Source organism: Athene noctua, chromosome Z (genome assembly GCF_965140245.1).
Source record: "Athene noctua chromosome Z, bAthNoc1.hap1.1, whole genome shotgun sequence".
In the NCBI taxonomy this organism is placed as follows: domain Eukaryota; kingdom Metazoa; phylum Chordata; class Aves; order Strigiformes; family Strigidae; genus Athene; species Athene noctua.
Window position 1 is genome coordinate 33679218 of NC_134077.1, and position 25986 is coordinate 33705203.

The window sequence follows — 25986 nt, forward strand, 5'->3', positions numbered from 1 at the left end:
GTGTGCTCTGCAATATCTTATGACAAAAATACAGAGCATTATTTTAAAACCACTCATTTACATTATTTTTATAAATGTACAGACAAAGAGAACAACATGGTGGTTTTATCACTTAGATTTTAACGTGTGTAGTCAGTCATTTTCCCATAATGCATCACTTATCAACACTGTATCAAATTACATTAATTTCATTTCAGTCTATCATTGGATCAGTTTTGTTTCTTGTTGGCATTGCCTTACAAAAAGTCTTACATTTTGATAGCTGTGCCTTTGTCTTTTATATACTACAGAAAAACTATGCATTTACCTCAGTCAGATTTCAATGACTGTTCTTGTATTTATCTTTTTCTAGTTGCCCCACAGGAAGCACCAGTATCCACTGACCCTTTTGCTATAGTTTCTGCCCTAAGGTAAGACTAGCAGTTGCTTCCAGACCATTAGAAATCTATAGGTTATTTATACAAAAGAACTATTCACATTCTGGGCATCTATGCCTGGAGCACACAAAACAAATTTCTTTGGACAGTGCTTCTGCCTGTCTGCCCACACTGTAAGCACAAGTCCACCTTGAAAAGCGAAACAACATTTTTAATTAACTCCGCTTTCAGAAAACTATCCCAGGAAAACAGAATTTACTCGACTACATACAAGGATGTATAATTGCATGAGTATTTGTGCTGCCACCATGAAAGACCTTGCAAAGTTAGATATTATCCACACAAAAGTTTTAGGTGATATTTTGCACTCATGCAACAGAGCTAATTCTTACGTGAGTGTGTGTGAAATAATAGATATTAACAATGACCCTAAAGGCTTGCCATTCTTCATTAACATATTATAGAGGATGGTATCCTCAGAACAGTAACCATTAATGAAGTGAAAGTGTGGTAGAGACACAACACTTTTGTAACCCTTGTGTGGAAAGGAAGTAAGAAAGAAGGTAGGTAGCACTGTTTACAGTTATCAGCCTTTTTCACATCCCACAGTGCACCAGTGTTGCCATCCCACAGTGCAGCAGAGGGGGACAACTAAGGGCAATTTGCATGATTCCCAGAGCAAGACAATCTGCATCAGTATCACAGTAACTTACAAGACTTCCAGTCATTCATTCTGTAACATACAGATCGTTCAAACTAAAGTCTGTACATAAAGCATGGGATTTTGGCTTACCATCCTCATCAGGATTTCAGTGTGACAATTTATTTGAAGAGTATTATTAAATGTAGGTAAATGCCTTGTATTTTGATACCTGATAGCCTCCTCGTCAGTACAGTCAGAATAATAGAAACTAATATTCAACTGCATTTTTCAACACATACATAACAACCAAGTTCAACTCTGTTATGACACGGACTAGTTTGATTCTAATATCTTCAGAAGTCCTTATTTTTTTTTTTAATAATCTTAGCATGGATTAGCAGACAAGAGATAGAAACAAATCAGCAATTTGGGGGACTTGCATTTTTCAAGTATCTTTACTTAGGTCAAGTTTTTCCAACTGTGTATAGTCAAAGAAAAATGACAAAGAAATCATAATTTGATGAGAATATGTAAAGACACTATATGTGAACAAATTTGCTTTAATTTGCTCTGATTGTTATCTGCTGATAATGGCAGAACAGCAGAAGAGTATGTTGTAGGTCTGTTTCAAGAAGTTAATTATGTTACCAGAAAATTATAAGGTATTGGGAATCTATGCTGAATTTAGTAGTCTGAATTATGTTTGTTAATAAAATCTACAGTTTTGTAAATTATTTTAAAGGCTACTGAAAGAATCTTCTGTTTGTACACACATTACTGGAAGAGAGAGAATTCAGGTACTTGGAGGAGCTGACTGTTCTGTCATTAGTTGAACATTCCCCACAAAGAAAATTACCTTAGGGTTTGGGGGTTTTTCTCCTCCCCAAACACCACACTGATTGCCCACTGCCCTTTTGAGAATTGGGACACTGGGACATAGCAGGACAGTCACTGAATATCTTCTCAGGAAGAAGTAAGGAAGTTGTGTGTAGTTTTACAACTAAATATTAAATCCAATTTAAAATAAATATCTTAATATCTTTCCAGACTATCTGAGGAAAGATAATTTTTACATATTCGGAAGGAGCTACCAGTAGCATCAGGGAGATGGTTTCTTGTTACTAGCCCTCTTTAATTCTGTTTCTTTTTTTCCTCTTTTTTTTTCTGAAAGCATCTGCAGATTTAAGTGAAAACTAACCATCAGATTTTCCTCCAGTCCTACTGTAAAATGTACTTTTTGTAGCAATATATAAAAAATAATAAATAATGTGAATAATGAAGCAACTGTACAACTACGAGCAGAAGATCTCTCTTGCCCTGCCACTGAATGAAGAACACTTGATTGCTGGCCATGCACCCATCCTTCACATCATTTTATGTTCAGTTTAAGGTCACAGCACTAACAAAGCATTTTTCCAAGTTACAGATAAGTCATACTTCAAGACACTCTTTTGTTCAGACACCTTTGGTTCTTCCTATAACTCCTCCTGAATTTTGCTAGATCCAGTTTAAGCCTAAAAATTTCAGTCATGCAAAACAGCATCTCTGAGATCAAAATTTACATTACAACAGGGGCAGCAAGGACTGTTGCCAAGGCCTATGTCAGCAAGCCAGAGCCTTCCTTCAAATCACTTCCATACATATAAATCTGAAATAACTTCAGGCGACAATCACAGTTCATGCCACAGCAAAGTAATAAGAATGTTGATGCTACTGCAATCTGATGTATTGATTGTTTATTACCAGCAGAAGATGTCCTTTCACTTATTTTCTTCAAATATCAAACTTCAGAGTAAAACTATGACCTTTCATCTGGAACTGTTGTTAATTATTTGTTGTGTATCGTTATACATCCAAGAAGTTTCAAGAGTGATTTCTTTATTACAGCATACAACTACTTATGTGAGCTTTCATAAAATGCTTCAGCAGCCACGACATTCATTACAAACAGAAATAGAGAATAAGTCTTAGTAAAGCAAGAACCTATATTTTGCTGTAAATAGTATCTTCACCACCAGGGAACCATTACAAATGCTGTCAGGACACAAAGGTATAGTTCTACTTGATACAAATTTATTTGTAAAAAAATAAATGATCAAGGTTCTTATTCTGCAGTGTTCAAAAATGCATTAGTTCTTATTAAGGTCAAAGTACAAGGACACAGAAAGAAGACAGAGAATTTCATTCAAAGTCTTCAGTTTTAAAATCTGTCTATCAAGTGTCAATCTACTGGAGCGCAGACTTTGTTCCATCAATAGATGCACTCTTGTGATTAGTTACTTTATATATATGTATACCTCAGTTAACAGCGTCTATCAGTTGGCCCAGGGTGGATAACCAGAACTTTGCAAGCAAAAACACAAAGTTTTCAGTTCTGTGGCTGATAAAAGGAGTGCTACAGTGAAGTGAAATGCTTGCACATTTTGTTTTCCTTTAGTGATTGGATATAAATAAGAAACTAGACTCCAATAAACAACATTGGGGTAATTTTAATTCTGGTTAGATCTGATGCATCACTTCTCTTAAAGGCTGAAAGACAATTTCCCTGTGTCCGGTGAAACCTTCTTTTTTTTTTTTTTTTCTAGAGAATTATAGAAGTATTTACCAAAAAAAAAAAAAAAAAGCTTAAATTGTTAGAAACGTATATTCAAAAAGTTGTATCATTTGTATACATAGTTATCTCAATTTCTGGCCTGTTCTGTATTGATGTTGGGAACTCGAGATATTCTTCCAGAAGCAGGAGGGAGAATTTTTTCAGAGAAGTGATGTATCAGGTGGCTAATACATCAGAGCTCAGATCACAAGACACACTCTTACCCCCATCAGCAAGCTGTGAGAGGTGGACATCTGGAGGGCAGCACAACTTCAGGACAGTACTGGGGCTAGGGAGCACGTGCAAAAAGAGTGTGCCTTGTGAGATCAAAAGAAGAGCAGGTACACTAGCAAAAGTATGAAAAAATCTGTATAACAACAAATAGAGTTTTACTTCATAAAAAACCAGACCCGATCTTTGTTCAAAATACTGCACATCAGTGCTGCAGTTCAGAATTAGTGATATTTATATCCGTCCACAGGAAATCCCATCCAAACAGCCTATACTGGCTTACGACAATATTACACTACACTGCTCATTTTTTGGGAAATGCAGGCAATCTCTTTCACATTTTCTTCTGTATTGCCCAGTGAACAAACTTAATAAGTGAGAACATATATATTGCTAAGCCCCCACCTTACTCTGCTAAATCTCTTTTTCTGCTTCCCTCACAGGACAAAATACATGCAGAAAATGACTATTTTGTAGCTGCTAAGTGGCAGGTTATAGCAAATTTACTTAGCACATATGTAGTAACACTCTGGATCTGGTAGGGAAGTCCCATGTACCTCAACAGGTTTCAAGCCTGTTCACAGCTGAACTAGCGTACAGTTTTTACTGCAAATTGCCATGCCATCTTTCCTCTTCCAAACTCATTTTCATTAGTCATAAGTGCAAAATACAACACAGATGGTGATAGTAATTTGCATAGCACCTTGAATAAAAAACAGGCTAAAGTCCAAACTCTATCACACATGTAAAATAAAATAAATAATAATTATTCAGTGCTCCAATTAGCCAGCTCATTTTTAAACAGCAGCAAAACAAGAACGACTCATCAATTCATCAAACTTATGTTTAATGCATAGCCAAATGTACCATGAAGCAAGACAAACACACTCACAATGAGCACACAGATTAACGTACTGAACCTACATAACCTTTCTTGACTGAATGATTTCCTACTCAACAAGCTATCTCAATGATGTAAGTGTACCTTTTATTAAGTAAAATATTATTCACCATATCTAGAAGTAGTAAGATCTGGTCCCCAAGTAGAATATTTATTCATGCATGTATTTATGTTAATAAAAATATTAGATTCTCACCTAGACTTTGGGCATCCATTAGATAAATTTAAGAACTCCTGTAGTTATAAAATACAATAATGAGAATTATTTTTTTGCAAATTTCTTCAGCCTTAGCCATCACCCATATAAAAGAAAAGTGGTGGTATATGCTAAACTCTTAACATGACTGATACTTTCAGGAACAATTAGTTATAAGCAAATGTGTAACACAGGCAAGGAACAATTTCATCAATAAAACCATTTATTTGATAAGCACTGCTGTATTTCAAAACTGCAAAATTCTACTTGATAACTGCCAGGTATACTTACCATACTGACAAAACCAAAAATCTAAACGAACCATTAGAGTAACCATTAGTGATCTCACCCAGATTATCAGCATGTAACCAGAACTCATAAATTTCTGCAAATTTACTCCAAATACTAGCTAGCAGGATTATGAAGTCCTAATCACTGACCAGAGAGCCAGTGAGATATTTACAGCAAAAAGACATCCTTTGTCCCACAGGCCTAATTTCTAATTAATCTGTTGACAATTTTGCCAGAACATGATGCTGCTCAAGCAGCAGTTCCCACCACAATAAATGCACCATTCTTTTCCCAAAGAAAAGACACCTTGAAAAACCATTGTGATTAAGAAAGAGTTATACTGGAGACAAATGTTCACATGCAACTAAAACATTACAAGCTCTGTATTGCTTTGGTTACTCCTTGATGCACAGAGAAACCCCTCACAATATCCATCCTCAGGAGACAGTTACAGGAGGTCCTGAGTGGACATCACACACACAGCCTGCCTTCCACTGCCTCTGCTCGAGATCCTCCATTGTAAATACATAATTCCCACTCTTCTATTTCTATGACCAGCACTTTTTGAACCACTTACTGTTTCACGGATGCCTACAGGCTGATGGAAAAGTTTGATTTCTCTTTGAATTATTCAGGTTGCTTTTCATAGCTTAGAATAGATGCGCAAGTAAATAGGCAAGGCTTAACGGGGAAACACAAACAGAGTGCAGCTGTCTTCCTCATAACTTTCAATAAAGTCTTCTACTGGGATGCTCTCCAGACTACAAATCCCTTCTGTGTAGAGTATCATTAAAAAGAGAAGCCTCATAACTGTCCAAATATTTTCTTTATAGGCCATGTTGCAGCTTTCCCAGAGGAGCAAATAGAAAGACTTTGATGGAGAGACATTCACTGAAAGCAGACATTTTTCTGAATTGGATGTTTGCTTTCTGGAAATTTCTTCTGTGTGATAGACATTGTGACAAGTTAAACCCTATCAAAAATGGTATTCTCACCAAGGAATTATTTGCATAAGTTTTTGTGTCAGCAGTTTTCCATTATAGCATACTTTAGAACTAATATACAGAACTGTAGCTTTTAGTACTGGCAATGATAAACTGTCAAATTATATACATGTTCCTGCGGTCTTATAACTTTCTGGTAAATCTAATGAACTTCTTTAAACAGACCCATACAAACTGTCCTGCTGTTCCACCAGAAGGTCTACTAATTTCCATCAGGTAATGACCACCACAAGTAGGACAAAATTAGGGCTGGGTTTTCAGCCAAATATCTGTGAAAAAAAAAATTATAATCATGTTCAATAAAATATTTAGTGAACTTGTATCAGTTGCAACAGATAGCTTTGAAAAAACAAAATTCAAAGCATTAATTTCAAAAGGCAGAAATATTTTTTTTTCTTCTTCTCCCAAACTTTTGGAACTTACAGGATATCAAACATACTCAGTTATTGACCCTGTTCAAGACACCTGTTGTGCTATTCACAAAAGCATACATGCCTTGTGGACACCTTGCATACATAAACTATAATGAACTAATGAACTCAGAACTTCTATCTAGTCAAATACCTACAAAACATGCATTAAAAAAACCAAACAAACAAAAAAAACCCAACCAAAACCCAAGCAAAAACAAATCAAACACCCACAAAACAAAAAAACCCAAACCAGCAACTAAACAAAAACAAACCACAAAAGAGCAGATCTGTGTAGGGAATATAAAGGAAAACTAAACATAAATCTCCTGAGTCCTTGTTTTAACTTGTAGGAGAAATCCTGCTGCAGAACTAGGTACCATAACAAGAATTTGGGTTATACTAATCTGAAGCACCTTAAGATCCAGATTCAACCCAGTTTGCTTCAATTTATGCCCCATTTGCTCTTGTGTATGACTATCTCCTAGACAGAATCAGTCTGTATCATGTGTGCCACCCAGAATTCAAGAACAAAAAAATCTGCAAATTCTACATCACCAGTGGCTTTCAAAAAAAAAAAAAAAAAAAAAAAAAGCAAGCTTAATTCCAAGGAATTACTTTATGTACATTTACTCTTTCAAAATGAGGGGAAAGCTGAGGAAGGACACAACCTTGTGAAAGTCAAATAACAGACCAAAGGATTTTCAGAAAAATTATGCTTGACTCAAAAATAAGTTTGGTGTCATCTGCTGTACAAGCTGGCTTGCATTCTAAATGCTTAGATCTGTGTAGCACTGGATACCCACTGTGAGAATCACAAAACCACTTCTAAGAAGGTCATGAGACATTCCACATCAGCAGTAGTAAGAACATAGAGCTATGTGTAATGGGCCCCAGGAGAAATGGAAAGAAACCTTCTTCACAGTATACACTCTAACTGCTTCCTCCTAAGTATCTGGTTTATGTCTCTAAATATATTCAAGTACAATTATGGTTATGTATGCCTGAAAAACCTTTAGTTATAGCTGAAGCAGCAGCCAGTGTTATAAAGCTGATCACCATATATAGTACTTGTGTGAATACACACAAAGTATTTAATAATTTTAAAACCTTTCACATAATTGAGTCCTTGCAAGCAACAACGTTATAATGGCGTTGAATTTCACCCCAAGGTTATTGACATATTTTTCATCTGAACAGAAAGCCATTGTAGTAGGCAATCCACAGGCTTCAAAAAATTGGCTTCAAATCCATCTTTCCCACCTCCAGTGCACAAGAGCATAGTGATCCTGTCTAGTCCACCCTATCCTCAGCAAAGGCCTAGCATTGCCATGCCCCTTATACTGATCCTCTCTAGTCCATGCCAAGCAGACTGCAGTTTCCATTCATGTTTAAGATACTATAAATTTTTGTGTGATGTTTGAGCTTAGGGCTACTTTTACAATATTAGATTATTTCAGCTAGAGTAGCAGCTGACAACAATCTTTGGAGAGACTATCCTGCCAGACATGGTGTGAAAGAAAAATAGAAGGTAAATCTTAATGAAAGTATTTTATATTGTAAGTTTTTCATAAATCATAATAGATCTAAATTTCTTGGCTTTTCACCTCTCTTCCCATGGTTCTCTGAATGGATTTAGTTTGATATTTCATGCCAGAAAATGAGAATCTTAAGAAGCTATGGATGAACTTTATAAAAAACACATCATATTTTTCAATATATTATTGCCATTTATATGACAGTATTAAAAAGAAATAATCAAAAACCTCACCACTAAACTCCAAACCCAAAAAAACCAACCATGATAATATAGAGAAGTAATTAAATTAAACTCATGAAGCTACACTGATAATCATCTGACTCTTTTGATTGAAAGTTTTTTTCCTTTTATGATAGAAGGGATGGATAGCAGTTGCTTTTCAGTGAAAGACTGATATTGCTTGACAAGAGACATAGTCAGTAAGCAAGTCATACTTCTGTTCTTATTTAAGACTTATGTGCAAAGGGAAATAACAGAATGAAATATTATGTCAGTTGGTGTTTAAATATGCAATGTCATGATCCTGGGAGTATCAAAGTAAACTATAAAGAATAATTGAAAATTACACAATACAGCTTTGAGAGAAAATAGTAGCATTATAACAGGCTATGCAAGCAATTTAATATTGCTGCTGCCATTATTTCATAAATTTTATAGTCATTATGGAGATCTATGGATGTCAGATCCTGAAGACCAAGAAAAAGTCTGAAGATAAGATTGGCCAAGTGTTGGGAACAGAAGCTGATTTATTTCAAAAGTGCAAAAAGTATATTGGGTATGCACATTCTTATTTCACAGTAATGGCAGTTCTCATGCTGTACATGACGTTTATGCAAAAAGCAGGGAAAAACTTAATATTTACATTTTTATCTCAACTCGGAGTAAACTGTGAATTTAGCTTGTGCATTTCATACGAACAGTGGAACAACTTATTCAGTTAATAATTATTCCCTTTTTTTTTTCCAGAAAAACCGCAAACCAAGTGGCTTTTAGCCTGATGATGCATATTAGAAGATGAGCTGTAAAAGTCTACTTTATATAGTCTCTTTTACCTCAGATTTATATATGCAGTTTAGCAACTCCGCTCAGTAATTCAGAGTTAGAGCAAATGAGTGGCTGGTTAGAGGCTACAGATCAGATTCATGGTCTTAATTATAGACATCTGAAAGCTGGGCACTCCATGTAAGCTGATTGAGTGGAGTCCTTCCATAATCAGTAAAGTAGCCATTCTTGAATGGGAACACATTCTACCATCCTGTTCCACAACCTGACTCCTACTCTGGGAATACATATTTTACTCCACTGATTGCAGAAGGAGTTTTGGTCCCTAACTTTTACACAGTTACAATTAGATGATAAGAACCCTGTTTTGTCTCTTAAGAAAATGAGCTCACTGACAGAGCTTTAAACTAGATTTGAAGGGGGAAGGGGGCAAAACATCGGCCCATCTGAAGTGCATGTATACCAGTGCACACAGCATGGGTAACAAACAGGAGGAGCTTGTAGCCCTGATGAAACGGGAAAATTATGATGTAGTGGCTATTACAAAAACATGGTGGGATGTCTCCCATGACTGGAGTGCGCCAGTTGATGCCTACAAGCTCTTTAGGAGCGACAGACAGGGAAGGAGAGGTGGTGGGGTGGCTCTGTATGTTAAGGACTGTTATGATTGCTTCGAGCACAGGTATAGTGAAGACAGGGTGGAGTGTCTTTGCATTAGAATCAGGTGGAAGGCCAACAGGGCAGATGTTGTAGTAGGAGTCTACTACAGGCCACCCAACCAGGACAGAGAGAGATGGACAAGATGTTTTATAGGCACTTAGGTGACATCTCACGATCACTTGCCCTTGTTCTTGTGGGCGACTTTAACTTCCCAGACATCTGCTGGAAATACAACATGGCAGAACGAGACCAGTCGCGGAGATTCCTGGAATGTGTGGGAGACAACTTCCTGACACAGCTGGTGAGTGAACCGACCAGAGAAGGTGCCCTGCTGGATCTCCTCTTTGTGAACAGAGAAGGGCTGCTGGACGATGTGGAGGTTGGAGGCCGACTAGGGCAAAGCGATCATGAAATAATAGAGTTCTCTGTTCTTAGAGAGCTCAGGAAAGAGCTAAGCAGGGCTGACATCCTGGACTTCAGAAGGGCTGACTTTGTCTTTTTTAGGCACCTGCTTGAAAGGATCCCCTGGGAGACTGTCCTGAAGGATACAGGGGCCCAGGAAGGCTGGGCGCTCTTTCAGAAGGAAGTGTTAATGGCTCAGGAGCAGGCAGTCACCAGGTGCTCTAAGAGAAGCCGATGCCAGAGAAGACCACCCTGGCTGAACAGGGAGCTTATGCTGCAACTCAGGGAGAAAAGGAGAGTTTACAGCCTTTGGAAGAAGGGGCTAGCCACACACAGTGATTACAGAGAGGCTGTGAGGCTATGCAGGGTGGAAATCAGAAGGGCTAAAGCCAAACTGGAAATTAAATTGGCCTCAGCAATCAAGGATAACAAGAAATGTTCTATGTCAGTAGCAGAAGAAAGTCCAGGGAGAGTCTCCATCCCCTGCTAGATGCAGAAGAAAATATGGTGACAAGTGATGAGAAGGCTGAGGTGCTTAATGCCTTCTTTGCCTCAGTCTTTAATAGCAAGGTTAGTTGTATTGCTGAAATCCAGCCTCCTCAGCCAGAATACAGAGACTGGCAGAACGACCCCCCCAAAATCTAGGAGACAGTCAGTGACCTGCTGCATCACATAAACACACGCAAGTCTATGGGACCGGATAGGATACACCTGAGAGTGCTGAAGGAGCTGGCTGGGGTGCTCGCCAAGCTGCTTTCCATCATTTACCAGCAGTCCTGGCTGACCGGGGAGGTCCCGACTGATTGGAAATTGGCCACTGTGACGCCCATATATAAGAAGGGTCAGAAGGATGATCTGGGAAATTACAGGCCTGTGAGCTTTACTTCGGTGCCCGAGAAGCTGATGGAGCAGCTCATCCTGAGTGCCATCACACAACACATGGGGGACAACCAGATGCTCAGGCCCAGTCAGCATGGGTTTATGAAAGGCAGGTCCTGCTTGACAAACCTGATCTCCTTCTACGACAGGATGACCGACCTGCATATTGGATGAGGGAAAGGCTATGCATGTAATTTACCTTGACTTTAGGAAGGCTTTTGACATCATTTCCCACAGCAATCTTCTGGCAAAAAAGACTGCTCAAGGTTTGGACAATCGCACACTTTGCTGGGTAAAAAACTGGCTGGACAGACAGGCCCAGAGAGTTGTGGTGAACGGAGTTAAATCCAGTAGGAGGCCAGTCACAAGTGGTGTCCCCCAGGGCTCGGTTTTGGGGCCACTCCTGTTTAACATCTTTATTGATGATCTAGACGAGGGGATCGAGTGCACCCTCAGTCAGTTTGCAGATGACCCCAAGTTGGGTGGGAGTGTTGATCTGCTCGAGGGTAGGGAGGCTCTGCAGAGAGACCTGGACAGGCTGGAGCCATGGGCTGAGGCCAACTGGAGGAGTTTCCATAAGGCCAAATGCCGGGGGCTGCCCTTGGGCCACAAGAACCCCCAGCAGCGCTACAGGCTTGGGGAGGAGTGGCTGGAGAGCTGCCAGTCAGAGAGGGACCTGGGGGTGTTGATTGACAGCCGGCTGAACAGGAGCCAGCAGTGTGCCCAGGTGGCCAAGAAGGCCAATGGCATCCTGGCTTGTGTCAGCAATAGCGTGGCCAGCAGGGACAGGGAAGGGATCTGACCCCTGTACTCGGCACTGCTGAGGCCGCCCCTCGATTCCTGTGTTCAGTTTTGGGCCCCTCACTACACAAAGGACATTGAATGACTCGAGCGTGTCCAGAGAAGGGCAACGAAGCTGGTGCAGGGTCTGGAGCACAGGTCGTAGGAGGAGCGGCTGAGGGAACTGGGATTGGTTTAGTCTGGAGATGAGGAGGCTGAGGGGAGACCTCATCGCCCTCTACAGCTCCCTGAAAGGAGGGTGCAGAGAACTGGGGATGAGTCTCTTTAGCCTAGTAGAAAGCAACAGGACAAGAGAGAATGGTCTCAAGTTGCACCAGGGAAAGTTTAGACTGGATATTAGGAAGTTTTTATTTCCAGAAGGGGTTGTTAGGCGTTGGAATGGGCTGCCCAGGGAGGTGGTGGAGTCCCCATCCCTGGAGATGTTCAAGAGTAGGGTCGATTTGGAGCTTAATGATATGCTGTAGGTGGGAACCGTGCTAGGAGTACGGTTGGACTAGATGATCTCCAGGGTCCTTTCCAGCCTAGATGATTCTGTGATTCTGTGTGAAAATAGAGAAAATGGCTTAAGATCTTATGTTTCACACAATAGATCAATGGTGGTTGTCATTTGCATATATTTGTTTCATGATTTCCCATCTCTGAAGTTATTCAAAATGGAAAGATATATAGCATTTTTTGTGCATGGAAAAAAACACAGTAAATTCAGGTCAGGTTTGTGTGATAACAAAATGGCCTTTCCTAACAGATACACAATATCTTGTTGGAGAGCCAACAATGGACTCTGGGCTACCATCACAATGTAGTTATTCAAAGACAAGGAGGGACAGAAGAAATTACATAACAGAGAAAAGAAAATTAATATCTTTCTCACTATGTCTCTTATTCCTTATAGTGCACATGTTAAAGAATAAAGAAATATTTTTTTTTAAATTGGTCCCCACCTCACTTCCTTCCAGAAATGGCTCACTGGATCTTTTCTTTTCATTGAAGCAGATAGAAGCAGCTACAATTTCTGTCCAGAAAATGGCACTCAGTATTACGGCCAATAAATCTGCATCCAAATAGGAATAAAACTGCTTTCATATCAACTCATTTCTGTCATACTTGCTGCCTGCCAGTGAGAAGCCAGATTTGTGAACAGGCGATTTTTGAAAATGAGACTGTCCTAAGAAGTATGCAGAAATAGTACTTTCAGTTAACATAAATAGTTCTGTCAATAGATGAGAAAGCATCAAAGCTAGAAGACTAGACATCATGGAAAGACCAAGTAACAGGCATGCTGACAGCTCTCACTCAAAATGATGAGGGAACCAGTTATGATCAAAGTGGGACGACTCAGCACAATAGGTGAGCGCAAGAGATGAACTGATGCTGCAGGACGCATAAAGGGGTAAAGGTAAAGGTCAGGGGACAGCTGAGTCAACACTGAAGCTCACCATAAAGAAGGGCTGGAGGCTGCCAGGGAACAGAGACTGCTTCACACATTATTAAAGTAAAACAAAATTCTCCTCAAAACGTGTTGCCCTGGCAAGCTGTGGAGGCAGACAGTATCAGCAGCTTCAAAGAGGGACTGGACAAATTCATAGACAACTGCATCATAAAAGATACTAATGGGAAAAGGTAGGATGCACTCTCTTTAACATCATCGTACTGGATACATCATACTCTTCCAGTCATTCATTTGAAATGTCTGGTCAAACCTTGAGAATAAAATTTTAATTGAATGCAGCTAAAACAAAAAGGTTTGCTATGGGCACTACAGAATATTTTTCTGCCACCTTAACTCTGGAAACTGACTGCATTATTATTTTCTGGAACTTTTAAAAGAACAAATAATTATAGCCTGAGGTTGAAAGTGGCATGAGAAATAGAGACCTCAATAAAAGAAGTTTTAGTGAGGAATCAACCAGGGCTTAAAATATCACCTGGTCTACGTTAAAATCAGAGAAATGTCTTAAATGGTAAGTGAATTTGTTGTGGGTTTTTTTTTTTTTCCTTTGCACAGCACTTAACAAAAAGGGAGCTGCTTTTTCTGTTTAATTATCACTATATTTAATCACATACATAATCTTGCAAAACAATTGCTGCTATAAATGTTAGATTTAGCTCATTCACCTCAGGAGACCCCTGTTGTCCATGAAGGGACCAAGGTTGAAGGCAGGGAGATAAGTGTTCTGGTTTCTGCGCAACTACATCAGAATGCCTTTCAAGGAACATTAAGTCTGTTACTGCACACCTCTCAGGAACAATTCCAGAAAAAGAAATCTCACACACCATTTCTGAAGACACATTCATCTCTCCACTGACACAGATGAGCTGGTACTCCCTTTGTCATGGAGATGGAATTACAGCTTCACCTGCTGAAGACAGAGAAAATTAAGAAAAGAGTAAAACTAAAGGACAATACGCATAAAGACAGAGCTTGGGAGTCTTACTCTAGGATATCTTTACACAGCAGTAAGTAAGCCTTCATTTTACAAATTACTACAGTGCTTAGAAGCACCTTAACCCCATTTTGTTAACCCCACAGTCCTCTGTGTTTTCAGTCCTGTATTTGTAGAGACTTTTCTTCAGTGTGTCCAGTCCAGGTGTAAAACACAGAAGAACTGACAAATGCAAACACAGGACTGGAGAGAAACAGGATGGGCAGGAGGTCATCACAGCTAAAAAATAAATTAAGCAGTTAATTACCCAAAGCGCAAATCTAAGCATGTGTTTGATCTAGTCTTTTACTTAAGCATGCAAGTTATCCACATCTTTTTCATAATTAAATAGAGGCTTAAGTACTTCATGGACCAGAGCTTTGGTCCATGCAACGGAAGTATGAAATCTCAAGATCCTTCCATGCTTTTGCCATTGCTTTCCACCAGTTTTACAGTGAAGAAAATAGAAAATAGAAGAGCATATCTGATGAGCCCATGTTTGCCAAGAAAGAAGACTAAAGAGTGGCACAAATCAGAAGTAGCTTGATAGTCAAGTATTCCTTGCAATATAACATCCAATCTCTGCATTCCAAATCCAGGTCATCCACCTTTTACCTCTTATTTATATACATGCATCACTCTTCGCAACTACTGTACTGGGCCCAGTCTGAAGTTGATGGATTTTCACTTTCTCATGCACCAGGAAGGACAGAAGGAGAGAAGGGAAGGGCAAATGGGGTATATACTCCATTAGTTGCTAGGAATCAAGGCAGTGTACTTCCAAAATTTAAATTAATCCATCTTGAAACCTTTGGGAATTACATTCTTTAAGAAGGAAATTTTTACGAAGTAATGTGTAAGTTAAATTTTTAAAATGCAATAAGTAAAGTTTAAGTTTTCCTATAGAGTTCTTTTTACAAGTAAGCAGTTTAAATTAAAGCCTGCAGGAGAAAGACATTTCAGTAACAAAGCTTTAAAAAGTAAGAGAAAACCTTTAATATTCTGAACAGTTATAAATGAAGTAGCTGCATCTGTATCTCCATAACTCCAAGAATGTTTATTGCTTTACTTCTTATGTTTTGAATGGGTTATATATCTGTATCTGTACTATTTCAATGGTTATTGTGACAATGCTTTTCATTCTGCTGTTTCCATGTTTCCATGCTAGCTCTCCAGCAAGCTTCACTCCCCAGTACTTAACTAACAATGTCCACGTCAACACTTTTGAAGACTTTCGTTTCTCAAGCTACTTCCTAAACCTGAATCCGGAATAGATACAAAACCTGAAGGGATAGAAATAGCAGAGCAGAAACAGAACCTCAAAGTCCAACACTGGGACCTTCCTAAAGAATCAGTAAGTTTTTCCTCTGAGAAGATGAAACAGAGGCTAAAAACCATATGCTCTAGGGCTATACATGTTTTGAAGCAGCTTTTCAGACATCTTGTATTCACACAGTGATCATGATGTTCCCCTTCCTCCACTGCAAACAGATAAAACTTCTGGGAAACCAAGGTGCAAGGAGTGGCTAATATGTCACTGCATCAGGACATGAGCCAAAAGTTTATGTAGCCCTGGCCATGGAGAAATGCTCTGAGGTGTAGACACATGGAGAGGAAATTCTGACATATTTTAATAATAATGGGCCCAAAACATCACAGTTGGTAAAGTGAACAGCTGTAACCAAGATGCCAGGTCTACAAGTGGGAACATCCTGGAATTTCACCCCAAAGACAGCAAAAATCAATGTGATTTACACAAAACATGTCTCCAAGAAAAACTAAGGGAAAAAGTGCAACTAGGCCTTTAACAAGGACAAACCCTTACCTGGGAAATACAGGAAAAGACAGATAGTCAGGGAGGAAAAAAAAAAAAATATAATGGCAAGTTGTTTTCCAAATGTTTTCTCAGTGCCTCATCGTTAAAAGACAAACTTATTTTTCTTCTGGGTTGTTTTGCACTCAGTCCTTGACTTTTCCAGGGGATTTTAAGAATGCTGTAGAGGTGACATCTATATTTACTTTCTCGTGTGCAGTGGAGAAAGCTGCACAGATAGGAAGATAAAAGATTTAAAAGTCTATAAGGAAAAAAATCAAGATGCTAAAAGAGAACAAACCTGAGGGAAGAAAGAATACTTCGGAGTTGATTGAAACATGGTTTCAGCACTGACCAGAACTAGCAGCAAGCAGAAGAATGAATAAATGAAAGGAAACAGGAAGGGAACTGGCATGGAGGAATACTTACCATCAAAACAGTTTTAAAGAAAATTTTTCTCTTCTCTCAGTTTCCGTGTTTCTGACCATAAAGAAAAACCCGTCACACATTTCCTAATCAGCTCTCATGCACAAGGCCAAAACAATAGCTCTCTATCTCAAGAAAAGTCTAAATCACAATCTCTCTTAGAAGCCAAAGCCAAGAATAACTTTGTGCATCTAGGTCAATTTTCCTGAATTTAATCTGCAGAGTATCTGTAGTGGTCAGCTCCTTCATAAAGCTAAAGAAATCACAAAACAGATAAAATATATGTTAGTTTCAAATGCATTATAGCAAGCTAGGATTTAGGAATTCAGGACTGACAATACTGATCCAAAACTTATTTGTGACCACAATCACTGGAGACAGTAGTTCAAAACAAGTACATACATCTGTGAACAGCTCAGAATATACCAGGTCATAGTCTACCTAAATACGGTTTAAGTTCTGGTAGCTAAAGCCTCTTACTGACAAAATGCTTTCAAATATATTAAGCTTTTACAAGACATCTGATTGATATTGTGATCAGAAAGTTGAGGATGTAACAAATATATTAGCAACAAGTTGTCCTCTTTCATGCAGGGATTACAGTCCTTGTGAATTCCAGGAATGTAATCATCCTTCTGTTATAAACTGTCATCATCAATACTAGGTAGAGGTATTAGGAAAGCAGTAGGAGGCTAGATAAGTGTTATGATAGAGGTCTGGAATCATATTCACTTGAAAAACATAAGGGTGACAAGGTAGATCTGGACAAGCACTCGTCATGTAGTTAAGTTCTTTCACAATTAAAATTAGGCATGTAATTGCACATACATTAACATACCTCCCTGAAGTACTTCCAGAAGTTTTGCCTTGGTAAACAGTATCATCAGCTGCACTTAGCGCCATGTTCTTGTTTAAGACTTAAGTTGTATCTTTCATTAATTAAAGTGTATAGGCAGGAAGGTGGATAGAATACTCAGGTCTTCCAAAAGTACTGTCAAGAGATTGAAAAATAGAAAAGTAAAATCTGCTATGATACTACCTTATCTCCTAGAATCATCTCCTACTCTTACAAGAAGATTCCAACTTCATAGATAACATGCATATATTAATTACAGGAGAACAAAACAAAGAAAGCCCCACATGAATGCAGTCAAGAATTAAAACAAGCAAAAAAATGCCCACTCATTTTTCTGGGTAGTTCTCTACTTAACACCCTTACTTTTCCTATATCAATGTCCTCTCTGATATTCACAGAAAAGTAGGAATTTTCTAGGACAAAGATGCTAAGATCAGAAAAACTAGCTAACTCAATGGACAGATAGAAGATAGACTGACAGACAGGCAGACAGACAAAAAATAAATTGAAGTATTTCCTTGACATCCTTTGTCATTTAATTCCTAGAATTATCAAAGCAAGTTTGTGTAAGAATGTGAAACCGCAGCATTAAAGTGGGCTAAGCTGTTACACTGCCTAAATTCAACAACTATACTACATTACATCCTGAACATTATTGCGCAGGCTTGTGCCCATATTCCCTACCCTGCAATGCACTAGCTAGAATATAAATCAGCATTATAAAAACAAAGCATTTGAAAACATACAGAAGTATATTTCATTCACAGCATAATTTCTTGTATTTTATAGTTAAAATAAAATGTAGCATTACTTATTTTCCATAAGACTCAAATTTTCCATCTACATATTACAGGTGCATAAGCATAATTTCTGAAAATCATAAAATCCTTTAACTCAATAAGAGAATAAGACAGCAGTTGGTATTGCTGGACTAGATACATGTATTTAAAAAAAAATAAAAATCAAGCTTCTGGTGTGCACTACAACTTACTTGCTGGCAGAGTGCAATTGTGGGTTAAAAACAGAGCTGTGTTTTCGTTTAGCCACAAATTCAATCATTTTGCAAGAAGGACACTGGCAAGCCCACTCCACTGCTGATAGTGTTCCAACACATTTCCTATAGTTTAAACCAATAGACAAGAAAAAGAAAGTTCAACCAGTCATCTGGGAAAGAGCATATGGTCCCTTTCTTTCAGAGGAGCAGAAGGTACACTGCCAAGACATATGGATAGATACAGAAGTGGGACAGGAGCAACACAGTAGGATTTGTTTGAATGCACTCCAGCTTTGGCTAACCTGAAGAACCATACTCAGCATCTGCTCCAGGACTAGTGGTGTAGTTTAAACTTGCCCTAGTACCTGGACTGGTTCTTAAGCTACTGAGAACCAAAGCAGAGCTACTTATTCCAAAGGAGTACAGTTACTTCACACTATGTGCTCCCTCACTCCCTAGCAAGCACAAGCCAGTTCAAGGCAACAATGGCCCCTTAGCTCTGCTGCCTTCACAGATCCATGCCTGAGTATTATATAGATTCACATATATACAGGTTCTGTTGAGATTTTAATTAAAGTAATTCAGAACAGTAATTTTTTCACTGAATCAGGACCAGACTATCCAGAACTTTGCTGAATCTAACCCTCACTTAAGTTTGCAAGTACGTGAATAGTCACATCTTAAAATACACAAGCAACGGTAAAGCTGTAAAATCCACACATGAATACCATCCAGAAGCCTCTAAAACTGGGAGAAGATCCCAGGCTAGGGCAGCAAGCCAGCAGCATTATCATCAACATGAAACAGCAGTAACACATCCAGTAACAGTTAAATTTGTAAGTCACAGCAAGATGCAAGCACAGATGGAAAAGAAAAAGACATGTAATCTTCCCTTCCAGTCTTAGCAGTCGCAATAGATTTTCCACAAAGCTCCTAAAAATCTTATAAACAGCAGCTGGCCTCAACATATCAATGAGCAGAATAATTTGTCACACTGTCTAGTGCTTTAGCACAGACTTAAGCTCTACATAATACATAACATGATTAGTCAATCAAGTGGGATCGTACACTCAACATGTCTTCACAGATATATACAACCAGTAATAAGACATTAATTACTCCAAACAGATCTAAAATCTCTTCACTAAATGTAGCGGAAATAATCCCCATATCTATTAATGTCAATATCTAATTACATTTTCATAATATGCAGAATTAAGAATCAAAAGGAAAAGTCAGTACAATTTGATGCCAGCAATGAGATTGTTGGCTCTTTGGGAAACAAATTAATGAGCTTATAAAAGAAAGTTGAAAGACTATCACTTGAAGAAGACCTTGGCCTGTGTTGAATCATGTTACATTCAGTGATATTCTCTTCATATACAGTGCATGGATTTAGTCTCTTACGTATGTGAATGTCCTTTAATGTGCTAGTTAAAACTGCTGAAACTGTTGCCTAACGTTTCAAAGATACATAGGGCTTTCTGCCTTCTAGGGGAAGGAGGAGAGGAAGAGACAACACTGAAAAAATTAAATAGGTGTCTTAAAAAAAACAATGAGGGGGAAAAAATGAGGAAAATGACTGATTGGAGTTAAAAACTTCACTCTCAATCTAAACCATTGTTACAAATGGTTTCCTGTTAAGTCTTCTTCTAAATCTTCTACTTCTAAAGTAGATGTAAGTACCTTTTCCAACTCTGATAATGCCTAAATTATCAGGCATTAGTATGTTACTGACATTAGATGATTCTGTGATGTTCTTGCTTCATCTTAATTGTTCTTACTAGCATTTGCAGATATGTGGTTTACTACTTCCCAGCAGACCTGGACAAATTATGTAATGAGACAACAAGCTTGAGTATTTCCAAATTATATTCAAAAGCAGCAAGAAAGAATGGTAAGGTTATCAAGGGACTGAATAGAAATCACATGGGAAAAACTTAATGATCAACAATATCAATGGGCTTCAAGCCACAGAGCGAATAATTGACAGAAATTCACTGAACATTACACAAGGATAATAAGAAAGCAATTCTGGAATTACTATACATGAAGCACAAAGAAAGAAACACCTATTAAGAAGTGTATAAATGTAACAAAAATATATCGACACAACACTAAGAACAGACTCAACTACTTTCATAAATCCTCAGAGACATTTGACAGTGAAAAACACTGAAATACTTTCATTCTGCACATGCTTATATTTCTTTTCTATCCCAAAGAGGACCTCAGTTTCTCCTGAGCTAATGCATCAAATTCTGTACCTCCTCTATTTCTTAAAGGCCTCAAAAGTTTACAGTAATTACACATTCTCCACCCTTTAAATATCTGCCCTTAAATAAATGCTCTACCCGGAACATTTAACAGTTAATTAGCAACAGAACACTGCTTTCAAAGAGAGTCACAGTGTTTTTCTCTACTAGATGCATCCCACTATGGCAAGAAAGCCCAAATACCTATATGTACCAGTAGCCATTAGCAGAACTTTAATATTCTCCCATTAAACAAACCACAAGGGCAAGGCCATAAAGAGTTTGTAAATCCAAATATAAGTTATTTTGGTTCCCTTGTATTTCTTGCTTCCCTGAAAATTTTCTAGGTAAAGGCTTTTTGAAATACCAACTACCTTTAATCTTTGATTCTTCAGGCAAACCTGGCTAAGCTATAATTCTCATTTCTCAAATTCTGGACTATCCTACAAGAAAATCTCCAGAAGTCCTGTAAAATCTAAAGTAGAATAGGCCTTGGAAAAGCACATCTTTCTGCCTGCCTACACCAAACACTGTTTTTTCTCCACTGCTGATAAAATTCATGGCAAAATAAGGAGTTTAGATGCTTCACAGAGAAACCAATTTCTTTAACTGTAAACACATGCACCATCCAAATTTTCTCCCACTGGCTTTGATGGAAGGAAATTATCTCCTGCTTTGCTTATAGGATTCTCCTATAGGATCTCCTGCAGGAGATTCTGAATATTGCTTAATAATCCTGCTTGCCCTGACTGTTCTGTGGAAACTTACCAAGAATTACAATGCTCAGCAAAAATAAGAAACATGTCCTTGGAAAGCAGATATGTTCTAACAAGGTTAGTCTTTGTAGAGAATAGATAGGCATATATGGGGGATAGAAACTGATATGCTGGTGCTTTTAGATAAAATAGTGGTGGTAAACCAGCTGGAACCACTCGTTAAAGAAATTGGCTAAGAGAATCTGCGCATGCTCCAGGGAAAAAACAAAGTGAGAAAGACTACAAGCCTTCCTCCCAAAGACCCCCTGAGACGACCACCAGGAGGCAACACGCAGGTGCAAAGATGACATAAACTGCTGACACCAGCCTTTCTAACTAACCCAGCCCTACTCATGCATATGTATGTTTGTGTTACGTAATCCAGTGAATATGGATATCCCACACTCTATAAGTTTTTGGTAAAATGTGTGGTGGGTGTGCAAGCTTTGTGAAGAAATCCCCTTGCACTCCGGCCAGAGTAAACATACCTGCTTTATAACTCTATTCAAGTTGTAGAGTCTTGTTTTCCGCAAATCAATTTGCAGAGTACAAACTGGAAATTGGGACTCACTCACTGAAAACACAGACTGAAGTAAAATGTTACAAAACAGTTGAAGAGAGGAAAAAGTAATAACTAATCTGTACCTTTAAGATTCTGAGCCTTTTGCGCACCTAGCTGTAGAGAACTGATAAACACAGCAAGCCCTCGAAGATAAAGGCAGCCTGTCTAGAGATCAGCAGAAACTAGCAAAAGGTCAGAAGTTTACCAGCGAGGAAGACGTCGAGCCTTCATCAAATGAACACCAGAAAACACCCAACGACCACCACCACATTTTGCAGAGCATACGTGGTTAGGGCGGGAACTATGTAAACAATTTCTGAGAAAACATTTGAATACTCTCTCTGGCCTTTTCTCAGAAAATTCATGCATATGTATGTATACTGCCTATATAGCCTGAGGGCTTCTAAATGGGGGGTGGTGGTGTGTGTTTGGGGAGGGGGGGGGGGGGTGTTTATTGAGTTTTCACTATGTCACAGTGTATAAAAAAGTGCTTCAAAGTTATTTGAATTCTAACTCACCGGCTAGAATCTGAATTTAAAAGTATTTATTTCTTCCAGATCCCTGAAGGTCTCAATTAGTGTAAGAAATATGGCCCTCTTCCAAGAAAAATTACAGCATTAAAACCACTGATTTTGGCATGGAAATTTGTCAGTTTCTTCTATTGTCTATTGTCACCTTTCTTCAAATTCAAAGCCCATGGTAGCTGGTGGTATGTTTCCTCAGAAACAGCAAGTCTGTTCAGAAAATTATGCCAACATAACTCTAGAAACTCAAGAGGATATAAGGTAGTACATGACAACAGACTGATGCTCTGTTTTCATCAACAAAAACGGTGTTTTCAATACTCAGGACTTTTCTGAGGAATGCAGAAGAAGGCTGATGTTTGCAAAGAGTGCTCTAGACTTTACCTCTGTGATTAAAACCTGTGCATCATTTGAAAAATGAGTAAGAAGAGAGAAAATAAGCATAGCTTGGAAAGCAACTAAATTAGATTGTACTAAAATGTTTTAAACTTCCTTTTATATTATTACGATTTTTGTGACAGTCTTGGACATTTTTTATCTAGTAAGCTTATCTCCACGAACTTGACACACTTTTAATGTTACTTTGCCAATGAGTGAAACACAAACACTGCTTATAAAAAAGGATTTAAAGGTAGTCCAGGGACAGGCAGATAACCAGTAAGATTAGTTTATTAACAATGTAGGAAATACAGGGAGGAAAAGATGGCCAAATGAACAAAAAATTAGTCAGAACAATGAAGAATCACAAGTATTTAAATATATATTTACCGTTGACATCGTTCTACTATCATTAGAGAAACATCTGAACTTCTATGGTGAGTGAATTTGCTAATATAGACATTTTGCATTACATATACCTTATATGGTAATTCACCTAAAGTTTATGTAAGGAAACATGAGTCTTAGACAAATCCCTGGTTCCTACTGTATTATCCAGAAGAAAACAAACTTTATAAACCTGCTTACTCTGAAGAAGAGAGACATGGAAAATTTTCAATCCATCAAAGCACTGCTACTTCAAAGTTTCCTTTTTATCAATAGAAAACTCCAAGCAAGACAATTCACTTTCAAATGGATTTACTACCAATAAATATGAAGGAATAGAACAAAAGATTGAGAAAATAGCATTAGGCTACCAAATATTTTTCCTGACAGTAACTGATACTAGCATACCTGGATTTCTAATCACATGATGTACATATATTTTCCTATGATATACCATCTCATACACAATTTGTCTGAAACTTAGCAGTTTGTGGCCAATATGATAATTTTAACAAGGTAGGACAGTTGTAGACAAAAAGAACTTTATGACCAGAGCAATACACATACAGCATGCACAGGTCACCTGGCCTTTTTGTTTCCTTTCTGATTGTTTGTAGATTGTAAACAAGACTGAAGACTTTTTCTTTCTAATGTTATAATTAAATTTATTAAGGCAGTTAAATGAGAAAACTTAATTAATCTTCCTACTCTGATTTATAATGCTTTATACAGAGACATACTATGTATAAATTTTCCTCCTATTAAAAATACAATTCTTTTTTTAACGGCTATAATAACCATCAGATCCCCCCTACTGTATTGTTTAAGTTTGTATAATGAGCACTGAACTGCTACACAACACAGACTATTTTCACAACCAGTTCCAGTCTTCCCAATGGTATCAGAGAAAAGTGATTTTTTTCTACCTGAGGAGTCATGAAACAAAAAGAAGTCCTGTAAAACAAAGCTTGTGAAATGACAGGTGAAGAAGGTCAAAGATGCCTTCTGGGAGGGATCCCCCCAGCAGCAACCATCAGTTACATATGTCCAGAGTCAATCCTTCAGGAGCTGCTAACTCAGGTGGTTCCAGCTCCACCCAAGCAATCTAGGCTATGAGACATTAGTATTTCATGGTCCCCAGCAGTTTGTTGAGTTGGCAGCTGATTATTCTGCCTGTATCTAGAATCAGCCTTATTATTGTCAAATAACTATGCAAGGAGAGCAGTGACTGAGAGAAAGCAAAGCAGTGAGTAATGTTATTTCTTCTGTCTCTCAAGTCCTAGCAGATGCAACAGCAGTGCAAGTGATTTACTAACTCTGCATTTATTCAGGGCAGCTTTTTTTTTTACCAGAGGATACCTTCTATGTGCATGCTTATGAGACCAGTAGAACTGTAAGATGCTGTACACACATGCTATCGCTACTGCAAATTCTCTCTCAAAAGAACCCCCTCTGACTTAGTCTGAAGTTTTAGAGGGCAGGCATTCCTTATTGCAGTGCTGGATTCATGGGGGATCATTCCACCTATCGTGCATGCCAAAAGACAAGGGCACACTTATATACAATAATAGAAATGAATATTCATGTAATTTCTGAGGAGTACACACCTATTTCCAGAGAATCTAATGCATATGTTAATACATGGTGCAAGCATACTAAAATTTGGGGAATGGTTCCTGAGGTTATTCCACGGGTGTCTGCTGATTCCTCTGCCTTCCCTGGGATGTACCCATTACAGTTGCAAAAATTATGTCCGTGGGTGCTTTGTTGTCTGAGGCCCCTTACAGCAATTAGCACCAACTGCTTGCAGGCATCAGCTAGCAGGCATCACTATGAGAAGTGATCCTCTCAGACACCAGAGAGCCTAAGTCAGAAATGGAAAAGAAGTTTTGGAATTATACTTTGACTAAACAAATAGAACTGACTGTTTTCCTCTATTATTAACATAAATACAAATTACCACATACTGTGTCACCATAATGCAGAACAATTTGGCATTACTAATTGCTTGCAGACAAGATATGTTTCTGAATTTATTGCCTGTGAGACATTTTTTTCAGGGTAGTCTTCAAATGTTTTCAAGAACTACTTGAGGTTCTCACAGTATCATTAGCATAAATGTAAATTAATACAAACTTAAATACAGAAGCTAGAGCAAACTGGCAAATGGCTTGGGGAAGATATAGGTAAATTTTGCCTCAGCAAGCCTCTATGCTGCCCTGTGTTGCAGGAGCTAAATTTAACCAGGAAAGTTTTCAGACTTCTAGTTGTGGTGAGTTCTTGAAAAAGAGAAATTGTACCTGTTTTGTCCATGAAACAATGACAGCCCAAGTTTAGTTTGTGAGCCTGCCTGAGGATTCCTTTCTTCTCTCATCACAGGTTTTGGCAGCCCTCTTCTGCTGCAGGCAGCAACCTCCTGACTTGTCCTTGAACTATGCCATGTTTCTCCACCTGAAGCAGCAGGAATACCATCTCAGGGAGGTAGCACTACAAGGCCTGCTCTCTGCAGTCTGGCATTCTTTAACAGGAGCAGAAAAAAAAGTCACTGAAATGAATGAGCTGGTGTAGCCCTGCTATTTGTGATACATCAAAACAAAAGTGTGCTGCCCACTTCTGCCAGAGGAAGAGAGCTGTTTCATGTGAATTCTCATCCACTTGTTTCCGTTTTATTTTCATTGTCTGC